The sequence below is a fragment of the Chrysochloris asiatica genome, unplaced genomic scaffold (genome assembly GCF_000296735.1).
Source record: "Chrysochloris asiatica unplaced genomic scaffold, ChrAsi1.0 scaffold00121, whole genome shotgun sequence".
NCBI lineage: Eukaryota > Metazoa > Chordata > Mammalia > Afrosoricida > Chrysochloridae > Chrysochloris > Chrysochloris asiatica.
In genome coordinates this window covers 6,798,953-6,821,947 of record NW_006408639.1, presented here as the reverse complement: position 1 = coordinate 6,821,947, position 22,995 = coordinate 6,798,953, and the positions used below count along the sequence as shown (strand labels likewise).

General features: G+C 38.4%; 1 pseudogene; it reads right to left on the bottom strand.

Annotated features, from left to right (window-relative positions):
* Positions 1–326: 326 nt before the first annotated feature.
* LOC102841114 lies at positions 327–18,816 on the bottom strand (annotated as a pseudogene).
* Between the last annotated feature and the right edge of the window lie 4,179 nt (positions 18,817–22,995).

Below are 22,995 nucleotides of genomic sequence, written 5' to 3'. Positions count from 1 at the left end.
CAAAAAGACTATGTCCCCACTTTTCATTAACCCCTATCCCTCTAGGTTGACCACGGCTCCATTTGGGGAGGGGCTCTAAATTGCCTCTTGATTTTCCAAGGCCCAAGGTTTTCATTTCTCCATGCATCTAGTCTAGAAGTTCAGTAGCAATACTGCTTTGTTTTGTTTTGTGATTTTCTCCAGCAATGCCTGCTGTAATTACTTAGTAGCAACTAAGATTGGAGGGTGACAGGGGAAGCAGTTAGACTAGTAAGAAAACTGATACATAGGAAACAGAAACCTAGCCTGTCAAAGGTCCCTCTGTTCTGCCTCAATTACTTGATGCCTCATTGGTTGCATTTGTCTTTCTGCTGGATCACACCCTTCTGAATGAGATCCAGAATTTCCACTGCTAGCCATTGACCAATCCTCAGAGCCATGAGATGAGCTAGTCCAAACTTAGGCACATTCTTGGCCCACAAAGGCTTTAAGTGATCAGTCAGGCATATATTTTGTCACCCCTGTACACCTTTGCTATCTTTCCATCCAGTTCAGGGATTGCAGTTTCTGGAGCAGTAGTGACAGGAATCTGGAGGAATTATAGAGTTTAATTCCTGTATTTTAACCAGCCTTCACATGTCCCACTCCACACTCACATCAATCTTGATGTCAAACTCATGTTTGAGGAGGTCATGGATTACAAGCATTTTCCAAACTATTGAGTCCCTTCCTTGTTAGACTGCAGTTGGAACCAGTCATTATCCACATCTTTGTTGTTCTCCACATATGAGACAAGGGACTGATATTTCTCCTTGAGTCTCTGCTCCCACAACTCATGATCTTGGGGCCCAGCGTTAGTCTTCAGTACCAGGCTCTCTGATACCACATACCCCAGGTCTTCTGTCTTTATGGTACTAAGGTCTGTCTAGATATTCCATGTTTGGTTCTGAGGGTCTAACTTGACAAATTCACTCTAGAATGCCACTGTCCCTAAATCTTTGGATTCTTTCTTCTAAGGTATGCCAAGACAGGTTGGCATTTCAACTAGATTTAGTATAGGATACCATTGAATTGGTGTTTCTATGAACCATCTAAAGTAAATGACTAGATACTTTTCTAACCTTTAGAGCAGAAACATTGAATAAAGATTCTGTGCTTAATGTGCCCATATCAATAAACTCATACTGATGCAACTTTATGATCCTTGTACCATTAATCTACACCACACTTTTAATAACCATGACCACATATATTCCTAAGGTTTCTGTTATACATATTTTTCAAATCGGGCAAGTCTTTTGGAGTATAACATACCTCCTCCTTAGTTACACTCTTGGGTATTTCATCTCTTGGGGATTGCTAGAACTTTAGTCTAGTTACAGGTCTAGAAGTAAAAATAGTTAATGGGTTTGGGTCTTGAGAAGAGTTAGCAATGTCATGTAAGGCATCTGCCTCAGGCAACGCCCCAGACAATACCCCAGGCAGCACCTCAGACAAAGACATTTTAGGCACAGCTAGTTAGTTCATCAAATTCAGACAGAAGAGACAATGGTTTTCCTGGGGAGGGTGACTTAGTAGACAAAGATGGAGTAATATCTTCAGATGGCAGTGGTGGTACCATGGGCAAGAGAGTCAATGACATTTAGGGGCCCAGTGTCCTGATCTTCCTGATTATCTACCCGTATGTCCCCATGCCAAGTTTCAGGATCCCACTTCTATTCAGCCAATGCCATCACTTTAACTTCAGACACAGTTCAGGTTTAGAGATTCAATTGGCATTGCCATTCAGTAACTCTTAAAATAAGACTCTAGGTTTGGTATTGGAAATCTAAGGCCTGTTACTTGAAGATAAAGGCATTTCAAAGCATAAGTGGCAACTTTCAAGTCTATGAGTTGGGACTAGGATTCTGAAGTCCTGGGATCGTCTCTTTCTTTTGCCACTTTGTCTACTGAAATAAGAAGCACCCTACCAGCTTTCTTGTATTTCTCATTCTGACAAAATTGTAGAAAAGTATCCAATATACAATCTCCCAGAACCTTGTTTCTCACAGATGACTCATCTATTGGTGGTGAAATGATGCTTATTTTTATTGCCATAGCACCATGCAGAGATCAGACCCTCTTGACTAGTGGCCACCATTCATCTGTCAGTTTGTCATACCTTGGTGGCTTGTATGTTTCTATGATGCTGGGAGTTATGACATTGGTATTTGAAAAATCAGCAGGGTCACCCATGATGGACAGATTTCAGCAGAGCTTCCAGACTAAGACAGATTAGATAGAAGGAGAGGTGGGCTACTTCTGAAAGTGTATCCACTGAAAACCTATGACTGGCAGCGAAACATTGTCAGAGATAATACCAAAAGAAGAAATCATTATGAATACTAGCAGAATGGCTTCAGATCTACTGCTGGAAGATTGTAAGGCAATCAAAATATGACTGGGGAAGAGCTGCTTCCTCAAACAGAGTTCTCCATAATGACATGAATGGAGTAAGATGTCAGGGTCTTCATTTCTTGATGGGGTACAACTTAGAATGAGGAGTAAGAGTAGTAAGCACCCGTTAATAATCAAAACATGAATTGTGTGAACTATGAATCTAGGAAAATTGAAAGTTGTCAAAATGAAGTGGACTGCATAAAGACAGACATCCTAGGTATCCTAGGTATTAGTGAGCTGAAATGGACTGATACTGACAATTTTGAATCAGACAACTGTATGGTTTATTATGCTGGGAACATCAAACAAGAATGGTGACACATTCAATGTCAAGAAGAGCATTTCAATATCTATCTTGAAATATAATACTGTCTGTGATAGGATACTATCCATATACCTACAAGGAAAACCAATGAGTTGTGGTAGAGTAGTCAGGTTGCTAACCTCAAGGTCAACAGTTCAAAAATACCAACTGTTCCTTGGAAGAAAGATGATGCTTTCTGCTATTGTAAAGATTTACAGCCTCAGAAACCCTATACAGGATCGCTGTGAGTTGCGACTCCATGGCACATAACTACCACCACCACCACAAGGAAAACCAGTTAATATTACAAATGCTAGAGTCCTGGTGTGGCGCTGTGGGTTAATGCACTGGACTATAAACTCAATTTGAATCACAAAAGTGCAGTTCAAGCTCACCAGATGTTCCTTGGAAACCCCATACAGGGTCGTTATGGGTCAATACCGACTTGACAGCACTTAACAACAACAACAACTGCAATTATTAAATTTATGTAACAATATCTAAAACCAGTGATGATGAAATTGAAGATTTCTACCAACTTCTTCAGTCTGAAATTGACTAACCTGCATGTAATCAAGTTGTATAGATAATTACTAGTGATTGGAATGCAAAGGTTGGAAACAAAAGGAAGGATCAGTAGTTGGAAAATATGGCCTTGGTGATAGAAATGATGCTGGAGACCACATGGACGAATTTTACAAGACTGACAACTTATTCATTGCAAATACATTTTATAAGCAACATAAAAAACAACTATACATATGGACCTCACCAGGAATTAAATTGACTATATCTATGGGAAAAGATGGTGGGAAAAGCTCAATATCATCAACCAAAACAAGGCCCAGTGATGACTGTGGAACAGACCATGAGTTGTAAGCTCAGGCTGAAGCTGAAGACAATTAAAACTGCGCAAGAACCAAAATGTAACTTTGAATATATCCTACCTGGATTTAGAGACCATCTCAAAAAGTGATGTGATGCATTAGACACTAATAACTAAAGACCAGAAAAGTTGTAGGATGGCATCAAGAACATCATTCAGGAAAAAGAAAAAGGTCATTAAAAAGACAGACAAGAAAGAAAAGTGGATGTCAGAAAAGACTCTGAAACGTGCTCTCAAGTGAAGAGAACTAAAGTTACTGGAAGAAATGAGGCGTAAGAAAGCTAAACAGAATATTTCAAAGGACAGCTTAAGAAGACAACGTAAATTATAATAATAAAATGTGCAAAACCCTGGGCTTGGAAAACCAAAAGAGAAGAATGCACTCATCATTTCTCAAGCTGAAAGAACTGAAAAAAAATATCAGGCCTTGACTTGCTACGTTGAAGGATTCAATGGGCAAAATACTGAACAATTCAGAAAGCTTCAAAAAGTAGATGGAAGAATAAACAGTCATTGTGCCAAAAATAAATAGTTAATGTTCAACCATTTCAAGAGGTAGCACATGATCAAATACTAGTGTTACTAATGGAAAAAGTCGAAGCTGCACTGAAGAGGTTGACAAAAAACAAGATTCTAGAAATTGAAGAGGACTTAAAATATTTACTGATGAAGATCAAAGAGCACAGCCTTCAGTATGGATTGCATCTTAGTGTAAAGAGAACAAAAATCCTCACCACTGGACTTATAAACAACATTCTTATCAATGGAGAAAAGGTTGAAGTTGTCAAGACTTCTTTCTTCTTGGGTCAACTATCAACACTCATGGAAGCAGCAGTCAAAAAATCAAATAACATAGTGCATTAGGCAAATCTGCTGTGCAAGACCTTTTTGAAGTGTTGAAGAGCAAAGATGTCAGCTTGAGGATTAAGGTACACCTGACTCAAACCATGGTATTTTCAATAACCTCATATGCTTGTGAAAGCTGGACAGGGAATAAGAAAGACCATAGAAGAATTTATGCTTTTGAGTTATGGTGTTGGAGGGGAATATTGAAAGTGCCATGGGCTGCCAAAAGAACCAACAAATTTGTGTTGGAAGAAGTGCAGCCAGAGTGCTCCTTGGAGGCCAAGATGGCCAAACTTCACCTCTCATACTTCGGACATATTGTCAGGAGGGACCAGTTGCTGGAGAAGGATATCATGTTTGGTAAGGTGGAGGGTCAGAGAAGACGAGGAATACCACCAGCAAGATGGGTTGGCCAAGTGGCAGCATCAATGGGCTCAAGCATGGCAACAATTGGGAGGTTGACCCAAGACTGGGCAGTGTTTTGTTCTGCTGTGCATAAGGTCACTAATAGTTGGTACCAACTCGATGGCACCTAACAGCAACAACAATAATGTAGCACTGGAGACACTCGCTCATCTTTTGCAAGGAATTTGAAGACAGCTACCTGACCAACAGACTGGAAGAGATCCAAATGTGTCCCTATTCCAAAGAAAGGGGACCTAACAGAATATGGAAATCATTGAAAAATATCATTGATATCCTATGCAAGTAAACTTTTTATGAAGATAATTTTAAAATGGTTGCATTGACAGGAAACTGCCAGATGGATATTGGCTGAAAGCAGAAAATTCCTGAAAGATGGTGGCGGTGTTTATATGCTGTGGAGTCAGTTCCAACTCATAGCAACCCTAAATAGGGTTTCTGAGGCTATAAATCTTTACAGGAGCAGAAAGCCTCATCTTTCTCCTAAGGAGTGAGTGGTAGATTCGAATGGCTGGCCTTGTAGTTACCAGCTCAGCTCATAATCCTCTATACTGTGTGCTTTATTGACTATGCAAAGATTTTTTACTGCATAGATCATGACAAGCTATGGATAACAATACAAAAAATGCATATTCCAGAACACTTCATTGTGCTCATGAGAAACGTTTACATAGACCAAGAACAGAAAGAAGTGATACTGAGTAGTTTAAAATCAGGTAAGATGCACCAGAGTTGTATTCTTTCATCATACTTATTCTTTTTGTATGCTGAGCAAATAATCTGAGAAACTGGAGTATATTAAGTAGAATGTGGCATCAGGATTGAAGAGTCATTAACAACCTGGGCTATGCAGATATACAACCTTGCTTGCTGGAATTAAAATACTCAGAGGTAAAGATCAAATTTGGCAACCTTCAGTAGGGATTACACCTCAATGCAAAGAAAACAAAAGTGCTCACCGTTGGACCAGTAAATAACATCATGATAAATGGAGAAAAGATTGAAGCTGTCAAACACTTCATTTTGTTTTGATCCGCAATCAACACTCATGGAAGCAGCGCTCAAGATATCAAATGACTTACTGTATGAAGAAAATCTGAATCAAAAGATCTCTTTAAAGTGTTTAAGAGAAAAGTTGTCAGTTTGAGGAGTAAAATGCACCTGACCGAACTCATGGTATTTTGAATCACCTCATATGCATGTGTAAATTGGACCATGATTAAGGAAGAACATGCACGAATCAGTGGTGCTGGAGAAGAATATTAAAAGTACCCTGAACAAGTAAAGCCATGTTAGAAAAAATACTGCCAAAATGTTTCATAGAAGCCAGAATGGTAAGACCTCATCTCTCATTCTTTGCACATGTTTTCAGGAAAGACCAATTTCTGAAGAAGGACATCATGCATGGTAAGGTGGAGGGTCAGCGAGAAAGAGAAAGACCCCCACCAAGATGCACTGACACAGTGGCAGCCGCAATGGGCTCAGCAGTAACAGTTGTGAGGATGGTGCAAGTCAACAGTCCCTATCAACAACAGTCCTTTACTACTGGAGACAAAGTCATCAGTGCCTTTAAAATTAGACTAGAGTAGCAATTAGGAAAATTGTCCTTATCATTGTTTTCTCTAGAACCCCTCCCAATACCAAATGTCTTAGAGTAGGTCCTCGAGACAAGCAAAATCTGTGAAGCATATATGTGTATAATATATGTGAGTCCTGGTACGGTGCTGCAGGACAATATACTGGACCACAAGGTCAGTTTGAACTATAAGGTTGGTAGTTCAAATCCACCAGCCACCCTTTGGAAAGCCTATAAGGGTCACTCTGGGTCAGAACAGACTTGACAGCACTTAACAACATACATATGTGTGTGTGTGTGTATTTATTTTTAAAGCCTTGGTATGACAATGGAAGATAAGTACTGGACTACTAATCACAATGTTGGTGGTTCATACTCACCAGCCATTTTTCAGAAACTCCTATACAGGGTGGCTATGAGTCAGAACCAACTCAACAGCAGTTATCAACAACATTTCCAATTAAGCAACACTGTGTTGTGGTTTCCAAGGAGCAGTTGGTGAGTTAGAACCACTGACCTTGTGGTTCACACTGACCGTTCATTTCCAGTGCTTTATCCTAGAGTGCCATACCAGGACTCCATAATTATATATATGTTTAATTAGAGAAAAAGATTTATTTCAAGGAAATGTTTCATGTGATTATAGAATCTGGCAAGTCCCAAGTCAGATGTATAAGTCTGGAGGCTTCTTGTGATTCATGTAGTTATGAGGACTGACAAGTTCAAGATCAGCATATCAAACAGCTTGCTGTTTGCTCATAGATTGCAGAGACTGATGAATCCCAAGAACCAGAAATGTAGGATCCAGAGAAAGTGAGCAAACTTTGCTAGAATGTTCATATATATATGTATATACATAGTGGATACAGGTCATACTCCAAGGAAACTCCTCTTATATCAGATTGACTGACCACATCAGATAATATCATGGGAGATTATTACATCATTCCATAACTGTCAGACTACTGAGAAGCATGGCCTAGCCAAGTTGATGTACAACCTTAACCATCATTGTTGCTGTTGTTAAGTGCCTTCGAGTCGATTCCGACCCATAGCGACCCTGTACAGGATTTCCGAGGGTGTAAATCCTTACGGGAGTAGAAAGCTGCATCTTTCTCCCGCGGAGCGGCTCGTAGTTTCGAACCGCTGACCTTAAGGATCGCAGCGCGATTCATAACCACTATGCTACCAGAACTCCTTTTAACCATCATAGCAAGTATAAATTATTTTTATTGCAGGAGACCAGATATAACCAGCCTGGCTCTGGAATTTCATTGGTTTATTGTTGATTTTTTGGAAGATGGGGAAAACAACAGCACTTTCAAATGCTAATGGATATTATCTAGTCAAGAATGAAAAATGATGATGAAGTAAAGGCAGAAGGAAGAATTGTGGGAGTGATGTTGTTGAATAGAGAAGAAGGGAGAGTTTAACACTGAGTGATAAACGTGTTAGTTCATCTCAATACTTAGAGACATTTACTGGCATGTGGGTAGTGTGATGTTCAGTCTGTAAGTTCTCTTTTAATGGCTGCGTTTTTCTCAGTGTAGTACGAAGAATAGTCTCCAGTTCTAAGTGAAGCTGATGAAGCAAGTGCTAGGATTTGAAGATAGAGGAGAAGGTATAAAATAGTGCACCAGGATGGTGGGAAGTGCATGGACTGGTAGATAATGGCCTGAAACCACACAAAGCCAAAGGAGATATGCAGAACCCAAAGGGATTCCATTTACATATCACAAGAGACCTACAGGAAAGCAAAATCCAATTGAAGGGGTGAAGAGTGTCAGTAATAAGAAGGAATACAGCCTCATCAAACTTGAGATTTAGTATTGGATTATTTGAATCTTAGAGGTGTTGGTTGCAGACCAGTTCATTTAGAAGGCATGATCTTGGATTTCCTATCTGCCTGAAGATTTTCAAATTGGCCTTCAATTCTTTCTTATTATCTCAAGAAAAATAATTTTGCCTTGGGTTGCTGCAGCTCTAGATATCCCACACTTCTGGTCAATATTCATCCTCAGTCAACTGAGAAAATATGCCCTCAAAATCTTTTGGATTAGTCAGTTCTAAGAATTTGGATTGACACATCATTTTCTTAGCAAGAAATCATGTTTTAACTCTGGGTAAAGTTAAAAGTCCTAGTGTGTCACTGTGGATTAATGCCCTGCACTGCAAAGTCATTTGAACTGCAAGGCTGGTGGTTCAAGTTCACCAGCCACTCCTCAGTGACCCTATACAGGGTCACTATGAGTCAGAACTGACTTGACACCACTTAATGACAACCACAGAGTGAAATTAAACTTAGCGATGATGAAGTAAATATAGCCTGTAATAATAATGTTCTTGCTTTAAAACCTAACCTGCATGAAACTGGTTTAGTAGAGACATAAACTAGCCTTGTGGTTCCAATAAAATATTTAGCAGAGTCATCTGTTTATCTGGAACTGGAACTTTTAGTGGAAATTTTAGTAAGATCATTTGGAGTATTGATAATAGTATAAAGCTTGCCATACTTAAGTTCATTATATGAACAACATTTGTTTAAATAATCAACAAGGTTTCATATGTTAACAAGACTCTTGAGATTCTAAAATCAAGTTGGATATATTTAATTAATAAAATGTTAAGAAATTTAACTTTGTGAGCAAAGTATTCCTTAAAATGCACACTATTTATTACTAAACTAGTGAGATTATTGTATGTTGATCCAGAAAACTTCAGGAAAACTTCTTTGAGTTTTTTAAAATTTTAACTAAAATTAATTGAACATCATTTGTTAAATCAAAGTAGTTTATGAATGTTACTCTAGGTACAGTTTTGTCTTCAAGTCCATCTCAGAATTTACATGGATATTTTTACTTATTTTTCTAATATCTTTATAGTTCCATATTTTCATATTTACATTTTTGAGATCCAAAGTATTTATGTTGAAGTAGAATTAGGGATTAATACAGTATATTTGCTGCTTAGTTTATCAATGGGTACAACACCATCTTTTTAATCTACTTTAATCATATACTAAATTCCCAAATATGTTTGTCTATTTCTTGACTCTCTCCACTTTCATTGTTCTGCCTGCTATGTCAGAGTATTCTAGTTAAGTGCCACTGAGTCAGTTCCAACTCATAGTGACCTTATATAGGGTTTCTGAGGAGCAGGTAGTGAATTTGAACCACCAACCTTAGCATTCAAACTGACTTTGCAGTTCAGTGCACTAAGCCACAGTGCCACACACCAGGACTCTAATTTCACAGTGCACAGCTATAATAATTATTTTCATACTGTAATGTTTTAGTACATGGTATGATAAAACCTCATTACTTTGTTTATTTTATAGAACTTTTATGGATATTCTCATATATATTTTTTTCCAAATGATCTTTAATAGAATTTTGTCAAGATAAAAATATGAAGGTTATTGTGTTATTTGAAGACCATGACATTGGTAGTTTATTATGGACACATGCACACACACATTTAAATGAGGTGGTGGTGGTGGTGGTGGTATTGTGCCGTGGAGTCAGTTCCGACTCCTAGCGACCCTGTATAGAATTTCCAAGGCTGTAAATCTTTATGGGAGCAGAAAGCTTCATCTATCTCCCAAGGATCAGCTGGTAGTTTCGAACTGCTGACCGTGAGATTAGCAGCCCAACTCATAACTACTATGCTACCAGAACTCCCTTTTAAATTAGGAGTAGTGGTTATATTATGTTAATTGGCTTTTTGATACTTAGTGAGATGGTAGTATTTCTTAGACCTATTTATATCACGAATTTTCTAGGTCGAAATAACTGCATTCCTGAGACAAACTTTACTTGATGGAGAATCATCATTCTTTAAATTTAATGATGATTGCATTTAAAGGGAGAGTGTGGAGGAAATGGGTAAAAATAAAGGAAGACAGAAAAAAATAAAGAAGTATAAAGGAAGAAAAAGTAGAAAAAAGAAAGGGAAAAATGAGAAAGACCAAAAGAACAAATAAAACAACAAAGCAGAAAATAATTTCAGAAAGGTGCTACTGTATAGTACATGATGTTACATGATATGAGAAGACATTGGTGCAAGTGTGGCAGGAGCCCGTAGCCTGGTGTGCTCACGCATAGTCCTCTGTCAGCTGCATCTGTGGGCTGGAGAATTATGTTTCACACTTGGCTATTTTCCAAATTTCTTGGCATATATAGTGCTGCAGTCACTGTCCAGAGGAACTTTTCAGGACCTATCTTCAGTACAATGCTGACTGTAATAAGATCTAATCATAAACCTACAAGGAAAACTACTATCAATCAAATTTATACACCAAACCCAAAAGCCAGTAATGATGAAATTGAGTAATTTTACCAACTTCTTCTGTCTGAAATAGTACAAACATGCAATCAAGGTGTATTGATGATTACTGGTGATTGGAATGCAAAAGGTGGAAACAGAGTTCGTTGAAAAATATGGGTTTGGTGATAGAAATAATACTGGAGATCTCACAACAGAAGTTTGCAAGACCAAAGATTTATTCATTGCAAATAACTTTTTAAAATCACATGAAAATCTCCTATACACATCGATCTCACCAGATGGAACACACAGAAATTTAATTGACTACATGGTTGGGAAGAGATTGTTGAGAAGCTTGATACCATCATCCAAAGCAAGACTGGAGCAGATCATCAATTATTCATATGTAAGTTCACACTGAAGCTAAAGAAAATTAAAACAAGTTCACAAGAGCCAAACTATGACTTTGAATATATTCCATCTGAATTTAGAGACCAATATCAAGAATGGATTTGATGCATTAGACACTAACGACCAAAGAACAGAGAGTTATGGAATAACATCAAGAACATCATACGAGAAGACAAAAGGTCATTTAAAGGAGAGGAAAGAAAGAAAATACCAAAATAGATTTCAGAAAAGACTCTGAAACTTGTTCTCTAGCGTAAAGAAACTAAAGCAAATGGAAGAAATGAGGAAGTAAAACAGTTGAACAGAACATTTCAAAGGGTAGCTTGAAAACACAAAGTATTATAATGTAATGTGCAAAGACTTGGAGTTAGAACAACAAAATAAAGAACACGCTTAGCATTTCTCAAGCTGAAAGAACTAAGGGAAAAGTTTAAACCTCTCCTTTCATTATTAAAGGACTCCATGGGCAAAATATTGAATGATGTAGAAAGCATCAAAAAATAGATGGAAGGAATCCACAGAGTCATTGTACCAAAAAGAAATGGTCAGTTTTCAACTGTTTCAAGAGGTAGCATATAATCAAGAACCTTAGAAACTGAAGGAAGAAATACAAGCTGCAATGAAGTCATTGGTGGGAAACAAGGCTCTAGGAATTGACAGAATGGAAATTGAAATCTCCCTTTCAAAAAAAAAAACAAAAAAAAAACTGATACAGCACTTGCGGTGTTCACTCATCTATGCCAAGAAATTTCTAAGACAGCTACCTGGCCATCCAGTTGTAAGAGATCCATATTTGTGCCCATTCCTAAGAGAGGTGACCCAGCATAATATGGAAACCATTGAACAATATCGTTGATATCACATATAAGTAAAATTTTTCTGAAGATAATTAAAAGATCATTGCCAAAGTACATCGATAGGGAACTGCCAGAAATTCAAGTCAGATTCAGAAGAGGATGTAGAACTAGGGATATCATTGCTGAGATCAGATGGATCTTGGCTAAAAGCAGAGAATACCAGCAAGATGTTTACTTCTGCTTTATTGACTATGTAAAGACTTTTGATTGTGTGGATCATGACAAATTATGAATTACGAAGAATAGATATTAAGTGAGAACACTTAATTTTGTTCCTGAAGAACTTGTACATAGACCAAGAAAGATTTGTTAGAAGAGAACAAGGGAATACTGAATGGTTTAAAATCAGAAAAAATGTGTGCTAGGGTGGTATCTTTTCATAGGATTTATTCAATATGTGTACTGAGAAAATAATTTGAGAAATGGAATCACATGAAGAAGAATGTGGCAGCAGGAAAAGAGGAAAACTCATTAACAACCTGTGAAATGCAGATGATACAATCTTGCTTGCTGGAATTGAAGAGAATTTAAAATCCTTACTGATTAAGAACAGAATGTAGCCTTCAGTATGGATTTTATTTCAATGTAAAGAAAACAAAAATCCTCACAACTGGACCAATAAACAACCTTATGCTAAGTAGACAAAAGATTGAAGTTGCCAAAAACCTCATCTTTCTTGGATTTACAATCAATGTTCATGGAAACAACAGCCAAGAAATCAAATGACATATTGCAGTAAATGGTAAATCTGCTGCATAGGACTGCTTTAAAGTTTTCAAGAGCACAGATATCAGTGTAAGGATGCAGGTGCACCAGGCCCAAGCCATGGTATTTTCAATAGCCTCATATGCATGTGAAATTTGGGAAATGAATAAGGAACACAGTAAAAGAATCGATGAATTTTAATCACAGTGTTGGAGAAGAATATTGAAAATACCAGGGACTACTAGAAGTATAAATAAATCTGTCTTGGAAGAAGTGCAGCCAGAATGCTCCTTAGAAACCAGGATGTAGAACTCATGGCTCATACATCAGACAAGTTATTGGGAGGGACTGGTCTCTGAAGGAGGACATCATGTTTGGTAAAATGGAGGTCAGTGAAAAGAGGAAGATCCCAAAATAAGTAAGTTGGCACCTTGGCAGCAGCAATGGGCTCCAGCATAACAGATAACAATGAGGATGGCATAGGACTGTGCAGTATTTCGTTCTGTTTTGCATAGGCCCACTATGAGTGGGAACCAGTTTGACAGCACCTAATTACAACTATAGCTTTTGTAACTCCCACCAAATGTTTGGACAGGGCGATGCAAATGTGAGGTCTTTTGGCTCCCCAAGGGGGTTATATAGACTGCTAATAATGTAAATAAGATGCATGTCATCCTTGTGGAGATGGGACCCTTTTGAAGGAATTGGTAAATTTTGCCATTCTGCTAAAGTTAATCTGAGCCATCCCAGAGGCAGAAAGGAGGATTTCACTAGCAACATGAAAGAAGAGCCAGGAATGGAGTTTGTCCTTTGAATCCTAGATCCCTGGACTTCCTCTATCCAGAAAACAAAGTGAGGCGATACTGGAAATGGTGAGAAGATGTATGAAGCAGTAACAAAGACAGTGGAACAAAGAGACCAACAAGAGATTGTGTGATGTTTTTCCTGTCCCATGGAGAGAGAAAATGGAGTGCTTTCAGGCTTGCTGGCAGACTGGGCTGCCTCTAATCACTTACTAGCTGGCAGAGTTAAAACAGCTGTGTAACATTTGCCCAATTAGGGCAGGAGCCAGACCAAGGGGTCACGGGAAAACAGGTTGTTTACTGCGAAGAACTGCATCCTGAGCGGTCCTGAATCCACATTGTAACACGTTACAGAAACCGTAACTGTGAGTATGCTCTGTGAGTTTTGTGTGGCTGTTGCGATGCGCGTTGCAAAGAATGATCAAACCCGGCAGTGAAGTAGAGTGTTGTTGGAGGGACAGTTGGTGTCAGAATTGGTAAAAGGATTGGAGCGTGAAGACATGTCTGACTTCCACCTCCTTTGAACTGGCATTGGGTGATGGATGCCCCTGCTGATGGTTCTTTCTATACCTTGTGAAGTCAGAGGAAGTCAGATGCCACCTTCATGCCATTTCTGCACATTTTCAATGTATTATCTGGAGTTCGGGTGTAGCACTTTAGGATAAGCGCTGGACTGTTAACCAAACGATTGGTGCTTCAAACTCAATTCAAACTATGCTGTGAGGTGGAGTGTGGTGCTGTGGGCTAATGTGCCAGACTGCAAAGCCATTTGAACTGCAAGGTCAAGCTCACCAACTGCTCCTCAGAAACCCTATACAGGGTAGCTATGGGTTGGAACGGACTCCATGGCACTTAACAATAACATGAGTCGGAACTGACTTCTTGATGGCACTTAAGCACGGCATTCCATTTCATTGAAGTCCTGGGTGGCACTGTAGAATAAGCAGTGGGCTGCTAACTGCAGGGTCTGTGGTTCAAACCCACGAGTGGCTCCTCAGAAACCCTATACAGGGACCCTGTGAATCAGAACCAACTTATCAGCACTTAAGCACCACAACAATGGATTATCTAATTATTATTCTTTGGATGGTCTTCATTCTTGGGTGTGTTTAAAAAGTAGTTCTTAGATTTGTTTTACATTCTGCTTCTTTTTCACCTTTCTTTGGTTCCATCTTTAGAATTTGTTATCCTTTATTTGTGTTTATTTCTCTATTGTATGCATTTATTTATTCATTATTCTTTATAACATTTATTCTTTATTTATAACTCCTTTACTTTTGCTTTTACTAGATTCAGTTCATGTGCTGTTTTTGTTTCCTGAGTTTTATGCTAAGAATTTGGTTCTTCAATTTTCAATCTTTTTTGCTTATGAGCTTGTTGATAATATTTTTTCTGGTCATAGTCTTATTTTTATTTATAGGATGTGTGTTTCTGTTATGGTCTAGGGCGTCTTTTATTTTATTTTTAAATTTCCCTGTTGCTCCAAAAATTCATGAGCGTTCTTTACACTTTCCAACAAATTAATTATTAATAGTTTAAATAAAGAAACTCCTGGTTCAGTTCTGTAGAATAGGTATGGGATACGGGACTGCAAACCACAGGTTGGCAGTTCAAACCCACCAGTTGCTCTGCAGAAACCCTATGCAGGGTCACTATGAGTCTGAAACAACTCAATGGCACTTAACAATCTAAATAAAAGTACTATAATGATGCTTCTTGATCCTAATTCATCTACAATTACTATGAAAACACACATAAAATGGGCAGTTAGAAGCACAGAATACTTTCTCTGCACGCTACCAACAAAAATGTTATTTAAATAAAGTGTTTAGCAGTAAAAACTTTGGGCTGCTAACCTCACAATCAGCAGTTTGAAACTACCAGCCGTTCCGCAGGAGAAAGATGAGGCTTTTTGCTCCCGTAAAGATTTACAGCCTTGGAAACCCTATGCAGGGTTGCTACGAGTCAGAACCAACTCTACAGCATATAACCAGCCTACTAACCTGGACTAGAAACCTAAGCATGTTTATTAACTGTTCTCCTTCATAGTTTGAAATCTTTTTTAAGGTTTTATTGTGAACTGAGCGATCAGTTTTACACTCATTGTTCCATTGCAATGATGACAGTCCCCTCAGTGCAGCATCATGCAACAGTATTTGTTTTTACTCCCTCTGTTTTTGTTTTTTTTTTTTTGAGGGGGGCAGGATGTTCACAAAAACACTCAGGAATATATAATCATTTAAGCCACCAAAGGGCACATTTTGCAAGTCTGCCTCCTGGGTGCCGGCACACAGCCTTTCTCTTTCCATGAGTCTAGAGTCTTCAGGGGCTCCCTCTTTCCGTGTCCTCATCTCTGTCTCCATCTCTGGTGTCACTGTTTCTCTGGATAGGGCCGTACATTCTGCTTGTGCTCTTCTCTCTTGATGGTCCTTGGGTCCTTTGTGTCTGGACTATAAGATTAGCTATTCCCCCCTTTTGTTACAAAACTTCTACCTTTACAATTGTGAAAGTCTCAATTAGTCATGATAACAATTATTCACTATTGAATCATAAGAATCTTATCCCCACATAGTTTGAATTTTGTGTTTCAATGAAATATTTTACAATTCATAGTTAAAGGTGTTAGAAGAAAGAATCTCTTGTTGGTGACTAGACAGAGGTGGAATTGAGGTTTTGAACGACTGTCTCCGATAAGCCATACTTAAGGTTAAACTTCCTCCTCATAGAGCAGAAAAAAAGCAGGAAAATTCACTTGGCCCCCGAGTCCTGTTTATCACTAACTCCAAGACTCACAACAAATTTTTCCCACTTAATGCCTAATCATCTCTCTTCCAGCCTAATCTGTTAAAACAGAAAGATGGAAGAAAGAAAAAATATTCCCATTATTCTACTGTAGACCCACGGATAATAATTTTAGTGTTTCTAAGATTGAATTAGTGTCATTTGTATAATATTCCTAATAAAGAGGAGTAATCTTTGAGACAAATCTCTTTTCTTTTGTACTTTTCAAATCAGATTATCTTATTCTTCCTGAATGCGTGTACTTACCGTCTTCTGCAATTAGGAAAAAAAAAATTACTATTAATAATTTCATTTTCTAATTGAAGAAGATGGTGACTGTACATTCAGGAGGAAAAAGGATAATTTGATTTGGAAATAAATTAATGCAAATATTTTCATTTCTTTGGGATTGTAAAAAGACAAAATACAATTATTATTTTCACATTTTATAGGCAAACAGCACAAAGAGATTCCTGGATAACCAGGAACTCTATACAACTCCTTTGCTCTTTGGAGAGAAGTCCTTATAATAAAACATTTAAAAATTTACAGGATTAGACTGTATCTTGAGTCAGTTGCTTTTGAGATTTAAAGTAGATTAAATAAGGTTTCAGAGATTAGAGGAACCTATTACAACAAAAAGGATCCAGGACTAGAGTGTGTCCTTGGGACCCAGGGTCCCTGTGCTGGGAAAGTTCTAGAACTACTGGAAGATCAATCCAGAAGTGGAAGAAAGAGAAGGCCTCCCTCTGTAGCCATGGTCCTGAATTAGGACTTTTAGCTTTCTAAACAGTGAGAGAATAAATTTCTGTTTGTTTAAAGTCATCTACATTAAGCAAAAAAGGTAGAAAATAAACTAACTAGAGCTTTTAGCATAAAACTCAGGAAAAGAAACCCACAAATGGAACCTAATAATGAAAGTAAATGTAAAGGCACAACAAATAAAGAAATTATTTAAAAACAAAACAAAAACAGAAAAAATAGCAGACTGAAAAACAAATTCAAGAACTGCTTTTAAAAACAAACCAAACCTGATAGGGAGGTTCTGTAGGCAAAACCAGAGGACATTAAAGGACTGAAATATTTTCACTGAGATGTTCTCACTTGAAATAATGGTCATTTTGACATTTTTATCTAATCTCTGCTATCTCTGCTGACATTACTAAAATAGATGACAAAATTAGAAGCAAGTTTTAGAAAGAAAGCTGTTGAACAATGTTCCTGCACAGCCAGAGATAGACATTAGGAAATATTCCACAGTAACAAATGTTTCAAAAACAATATTTGATTTACCAGAATTTGGGAGTTAAGCCACAGGAAAGCTGTTCTATACTAAGGTACATGCTAATAAGACTTCACCTCCTGCACCCATGCTATATTATCTGTTTAATATAACCATGAATTTTGATCAGCTCAAGTTGGCTCTGGTAGCGTAGTGGTTACGAATCGGGCTGTGAACCTTAAGGTCAGCGGTTCGAAACTACCAGCCGCTCCGTGGGAGAAAGATGAGGCTTTCTACTCCCGTAAAGATTTACACCCTTGGAAACCCTGTACAGGGTCACTATGGGTCGGAACCGACTCGATGGCACTTAACAACAACAAGTTGGCAAAAGGTGAACAATGCAAATTCTGCTTAGCTGGAATGGTAATTGGTAAACTATAGAATGAAACAACAAGGCTATTTGAAACAAAGAAAGAAGTTGTTTAGCATTGGTTGATACTTAGTAAAGTTGTGCTCCCCAGCAGAAATTAGCATAGCATATTTTTAGGAAGCTAGATGATTAAATAGGCAAATTCATTTTTGCACACCTGACTGCACCCTTTGAAGGAAAGTGAGCCCCCCAGAGGAGGAAAAGGGTGGTGATGGCTTTTGAAACTATTGAGCCCTTACTATGTGCTGGAAGTCCTTGGGTGATATGCAAATAGTTAGTGTCTACTACTAACTGAAAAACTGGCAGTTCAAATACATCTAGAGACACCTAGGCAGAGGGGCTAAAAGGTTTGGTAATCTGCTTCTGAAAGATCACAGCCTTGAAAGCCACAGTTCTACTCTGATACACATCATGCAGTGACAACTGGTTGGTTTTTGTGTTGTCATTGTACTTAAAGATCTCATTTAATTGCACAGTACTCTATGTGTTTTGCCTGCAGTACAAAAGAGACACAACGTAACTCAATCACGCAGTAAAAATGTGAGATGTGCTGAACACATACAGTAGGTCCAGACACTCAGAAATACAGATCAGAACAAAGGCACATTACTGTCTCCATTGTATCTTCTGTATGGTGTTTCCCACCAAATATGCTGTCTTTATCATACTATGCTTCGGCTTTGTCCTATGAGAACCACATACCATGATGGAATTAGCCATGAAGAGGATGACTAAGGCGGGAAATGGGAAGGAAGGCTGGGAGAGCTAGATCACTATGCAGGTTCTAACCTTATAAAGTAGAGAAGGGAAGAAGGAGGCTGGGTGGTAGAGTCTTACATTATAGTGCGTTCTAAAGGAATTTGGCAAGGGCGGTGGAGAGTCCTCCATTCACCGTTAGCTTTGAGGCATTATCTCCAAGGAATGGAGCTTCCTTTGTATTGCTTAGTCATTGGCTGGGAGGAGCTAGTGGGCGGCACAGCCTGGATGCAAATATAGTCATAGATTTCAAAGTCCTGCTGCTGGGGCCATCAGTCAATGACACTGCCCATTTGTTGTTGTTGTTAAGTACCATGGAGTCGGTTCCATAGTAGTCAGTTAAGTACCATGGAGTTGGTTCATAGTGACCCTGTACAGGGTTTCTGAGGCTATAAATCTTTATGGGAGCAGACTGCCTCATCTTTCTCCTGTGGAGCCACTGGTAGTTTTGAACAGTTGACCTTGAGGTTGGCAGCCCAATTCGTAACCACCACCGCCCATTAGTCACTGTCAAAAATCTGAAGCTGGATATTCTTGGCTGCCAGAGAGATCAAATGCAAAGATCAGCTTTAGTTTTATGTTTACCACCGACCAAAAGGTAGCATAGTTCATTCATGCAGGCATTTATTCATTCTCTCTTTCATTCACATGAATGTGAGTAAACCCGCCAGTTTTATAAGCAAGTCAATCACAAATCAGGTCATGGCATAGATACGTGTAAAATTATAGCTGTGTTAAGTGCTATCAAGGAAGGTTTCACAGTTGATTAGAGAAATCTGACCTGCTCGGGAATGTTTTCCTGGATAAATGACATTTGAGCTGAGATCTGAAAGTTGTTATGGTGCCATTGAATCACCCCTGACTCATGGGGACCTCATCACAATGAGATTTTGTTGTTATCCATAGGTTTGTCATTAGAAGATTTTTGGAAGTAGATTGCTGGAATTTTCTGCTTAGTCCCTCCTAGTCTGGAAGCTCCACTGAAACCTATTTAGCATCACAGCCACACACAAGCCTCCAATGACAAGACAGGTAAGCGTAATTTTACCGCTGAACTATCATGGTCCTTGGAAGGATAAGTAGACTCCACCTAAGTGAAGAAGGCCCAGGCTGAGAACAGCATGAGCAAACGTTCTGTGGTGGGCAGAAGAAAAGACAGTGAGAGACTTTGAATTTCAGTCTTGAACATGTTGAGTTGGTGGCATCCTTGAGATACCCAAAAAGAAATGCAAAGCAGAGTCTGGGTGTTAGGAGACAGCAAACATGATAGATATAAATTTGCTAGTCATTTGCATATTGGTGGCACCTGGTGTGTCACTGTGGGCTAATGTGTCAGACTGCAAAGCCATTTAAACTGCAAGATCAGTGGTTCAAGCTCACCAGCTGCTCCTCGGAAACCCTATACAGGGTCGCTACGAGTCAGAATCGACTCAATGGCACTTAACAACAACAACAAAGCTGATATATTAAACAAGGGATACCAATTTGCTGTTTTATATATGTTGTTTTTGTTAAGTGCTGTCAAATCAGTTCCAACTCATTTTGTTGTTGTTTTAGATGCCATCAAGTTGGTACCTACTCATAACCACTCTGAATAGGGTTTCTGAGGAGTGGCTGTTGAGCTTGAACCATGGACTTTGCAGTTCAAACTGACCTTGTGGTCCAGTGCATTAACCCACAGTGCCACACCCACCAACTCTGTATTTTGTAAACCCACAACCCTGTCTTTGGAAGGAGCGCCCTTCCAAAGCTTTCTAACTATTTACTACTTGTTGTTATGTGCCGTGGAGTTGGTTCCAATTCATAGTGACCCTGTACGGGGTTTCTGAGGCTGTAAATCTTTACGGATGCAGAAAGCCTCATCTTTTTCCCGCGGAACAACTGGTAGTTTCGAACTGCTGACCTTACGGCTTCCAGCCCAATTCGTAACCACTACCAGAGCGCCTGACTAAAATAATATAGAATTTGTTTCTCAGCTCATATTTTATGGAGCTCAGTGCTGTCGCACCTCTTTGTTTTGCAGACAACTTATGAATATTTTTTATGCTTACAAAAAATGTTCCCAAGGCTAAGTAATAGTTCTTTGTCAGTTTTAGTAGTGGATTGTGTTTTTTTTTAACTATAGAATTTGCAAATAACCTTTGAGCAATTTTCTCTGTAGTCAGCACAATGTGAATAAAGAAAAGACAAATAGTGTATCCAAAAAGTTGGTAGCAAACTTATTTTAGAGTCCTATTTCTCCCAAATTTAGGTTTTGTCTTGAAATTTCCTACAGCATGCTCAAAGGTTGAATCTCAATCTGGTGGCTAAATAAAATGTGAAGGATGACTTTATTTTTGATAAACTGTCTATAGCGAGGGAATTCATAATGATAGCTTCTGTCAGCATTGTGATGTATTAAGTGACCAATGTGTGCAGATGGTATACACAGTCATTTCCTGAGTGTACAGGAGCCTGGGGTAAGTGGATTCGTGATTTAATGATTTTTATCAGAATGAAATAAGCATTTGATCTTTGGATTTGATCAAATTCAATCTGCAGCTGCGCCTCAACTAGCAATTACATCCTCCCTGGCTCTTTGCCCAGGCAAATGGGGTTTGTCCTTGTTTCGTATCTCCCTGGGTTTTCGGATAATAGACAATAGTAACTGTTTGAACTGTTATTTCCTTTAAATTTCATAGCCCTGAAAACTTCAGAATTTTATCTTATCATTTTTTTCCATGATAATAAAATGCTCCCTCTAATAGAATGTAGAGTAACACTTTAAGTTAAAAAGAAATATTCAAAATTGAGATTTGACTTACCTCGTTCTTACTGAGATATTTCAGTAAGCATTGAAATCCATTTCCTCCATCTGCTATGTATAATTGCTTACGGCAGAAACCCAAAGAACTTTTATTCTCTTTTCTGTAGTCTTTCCATGATTTTTTCTTCATATTTACTGCTCAGTAATTAAGAGTACAGTTTTTATTTTATAGTGTGCCATTTTGTCCTTCTGTGATTGTTTCGGTGTAATTGTGAATGAAATAGAGTCTGTGACTCAACATTTTTCATGTGTACGCTGAGCTTTCTGATTTCAAATGCAACACATTAAGCAGATTTAGTTTCACAGATGGAAAAGTTAATAAGAAGCATGCAGTATTTATCTTCTCTATCCATATTCAGTAAAGCCTATCTGTATTCTGAATGGCATCATTTCCCTACCTTCCTCATTAAGAAGATGGAATAATGAAAATGGTTAACTATACAAGAATAATAGATAAATCTGTTGTCAGTTTAGATCTTACTGTAATTATCTGGCAAAATGATTCTATTTTCAGATCTTACTAGTTGCCTGGTAAAAAGACTAACTTCTCTCATCTCTACGTCATTAGCAGAGTAAGACCTGGGATCTTTAATCTCAGGAAATAAAATCTGCCCCTAAATGTCATATGAAAGTCCTTATTATGAGTTGTTCCAGGTATTGCCCTGATTTTCAAGAGCTGTGAAGTAAATTGTCTAATAACTTCCTGCTGCATTAGGAGGGGTCTTCCCAGAGATCCTGTGCTTGAGTCTTCAATTTGCTATCTGGGCAATTGTTGGGTACAAACAAAATCCATCCCTAAATGTGTCTTTAAGATGAATTTGTAAATAATTCAGAACAGATGCATAAGATTCTTATTTAGCCTTACCTTAGTGAACGAAGAGTCTGGAAACTTGTTCAATGATACTAAAGCTGTATAGGCAGCCAATAAGGATAATTGTGATGATGAATTTGTTGTATGCAGAAGTTAGTTCAGTTGCTTCATAGGGAGGACAAATTTACATAACATTAAAGGACAAATAGGAATTGTCTGCAAATTCCTAAGCCTGAGACCTGGTGTATTTAAAATCCTTGCACAGAGATTGAGTCTTGTGGATATGTCACATAATCAACAAAGGTCTTTGTTCTTGTTTGTTGTTTAGTGGTGTTGGTTCCAACCCATAGTGACCCCGTATTGGATTTCCAAGAAGCAGCTGGTGAGCTTGAACCACTGACCTGATGGTTCAAACTGACCTTGCAGGGCAGTGCATTAACCCACAGCAGCACATCAGAACTCCAACAAAGAACTTCAAGTGTTTTAAATGTGTGCAAGACAGTACAGTCATCACTCACCTGAACAAAATAATAATTTTAGTATCTCAGACAGGAGTGCAACTTTTTATTTTCCAGTTGATACTGGACTCTTGATGACCCCGTGTGTGTCAGAGCAGAACTGTGCTCCATAGGATTAGTTGATTTTGTTGTTGTTATTATCCAAAGATACATGAAATGTATTTCCCAACTCAATG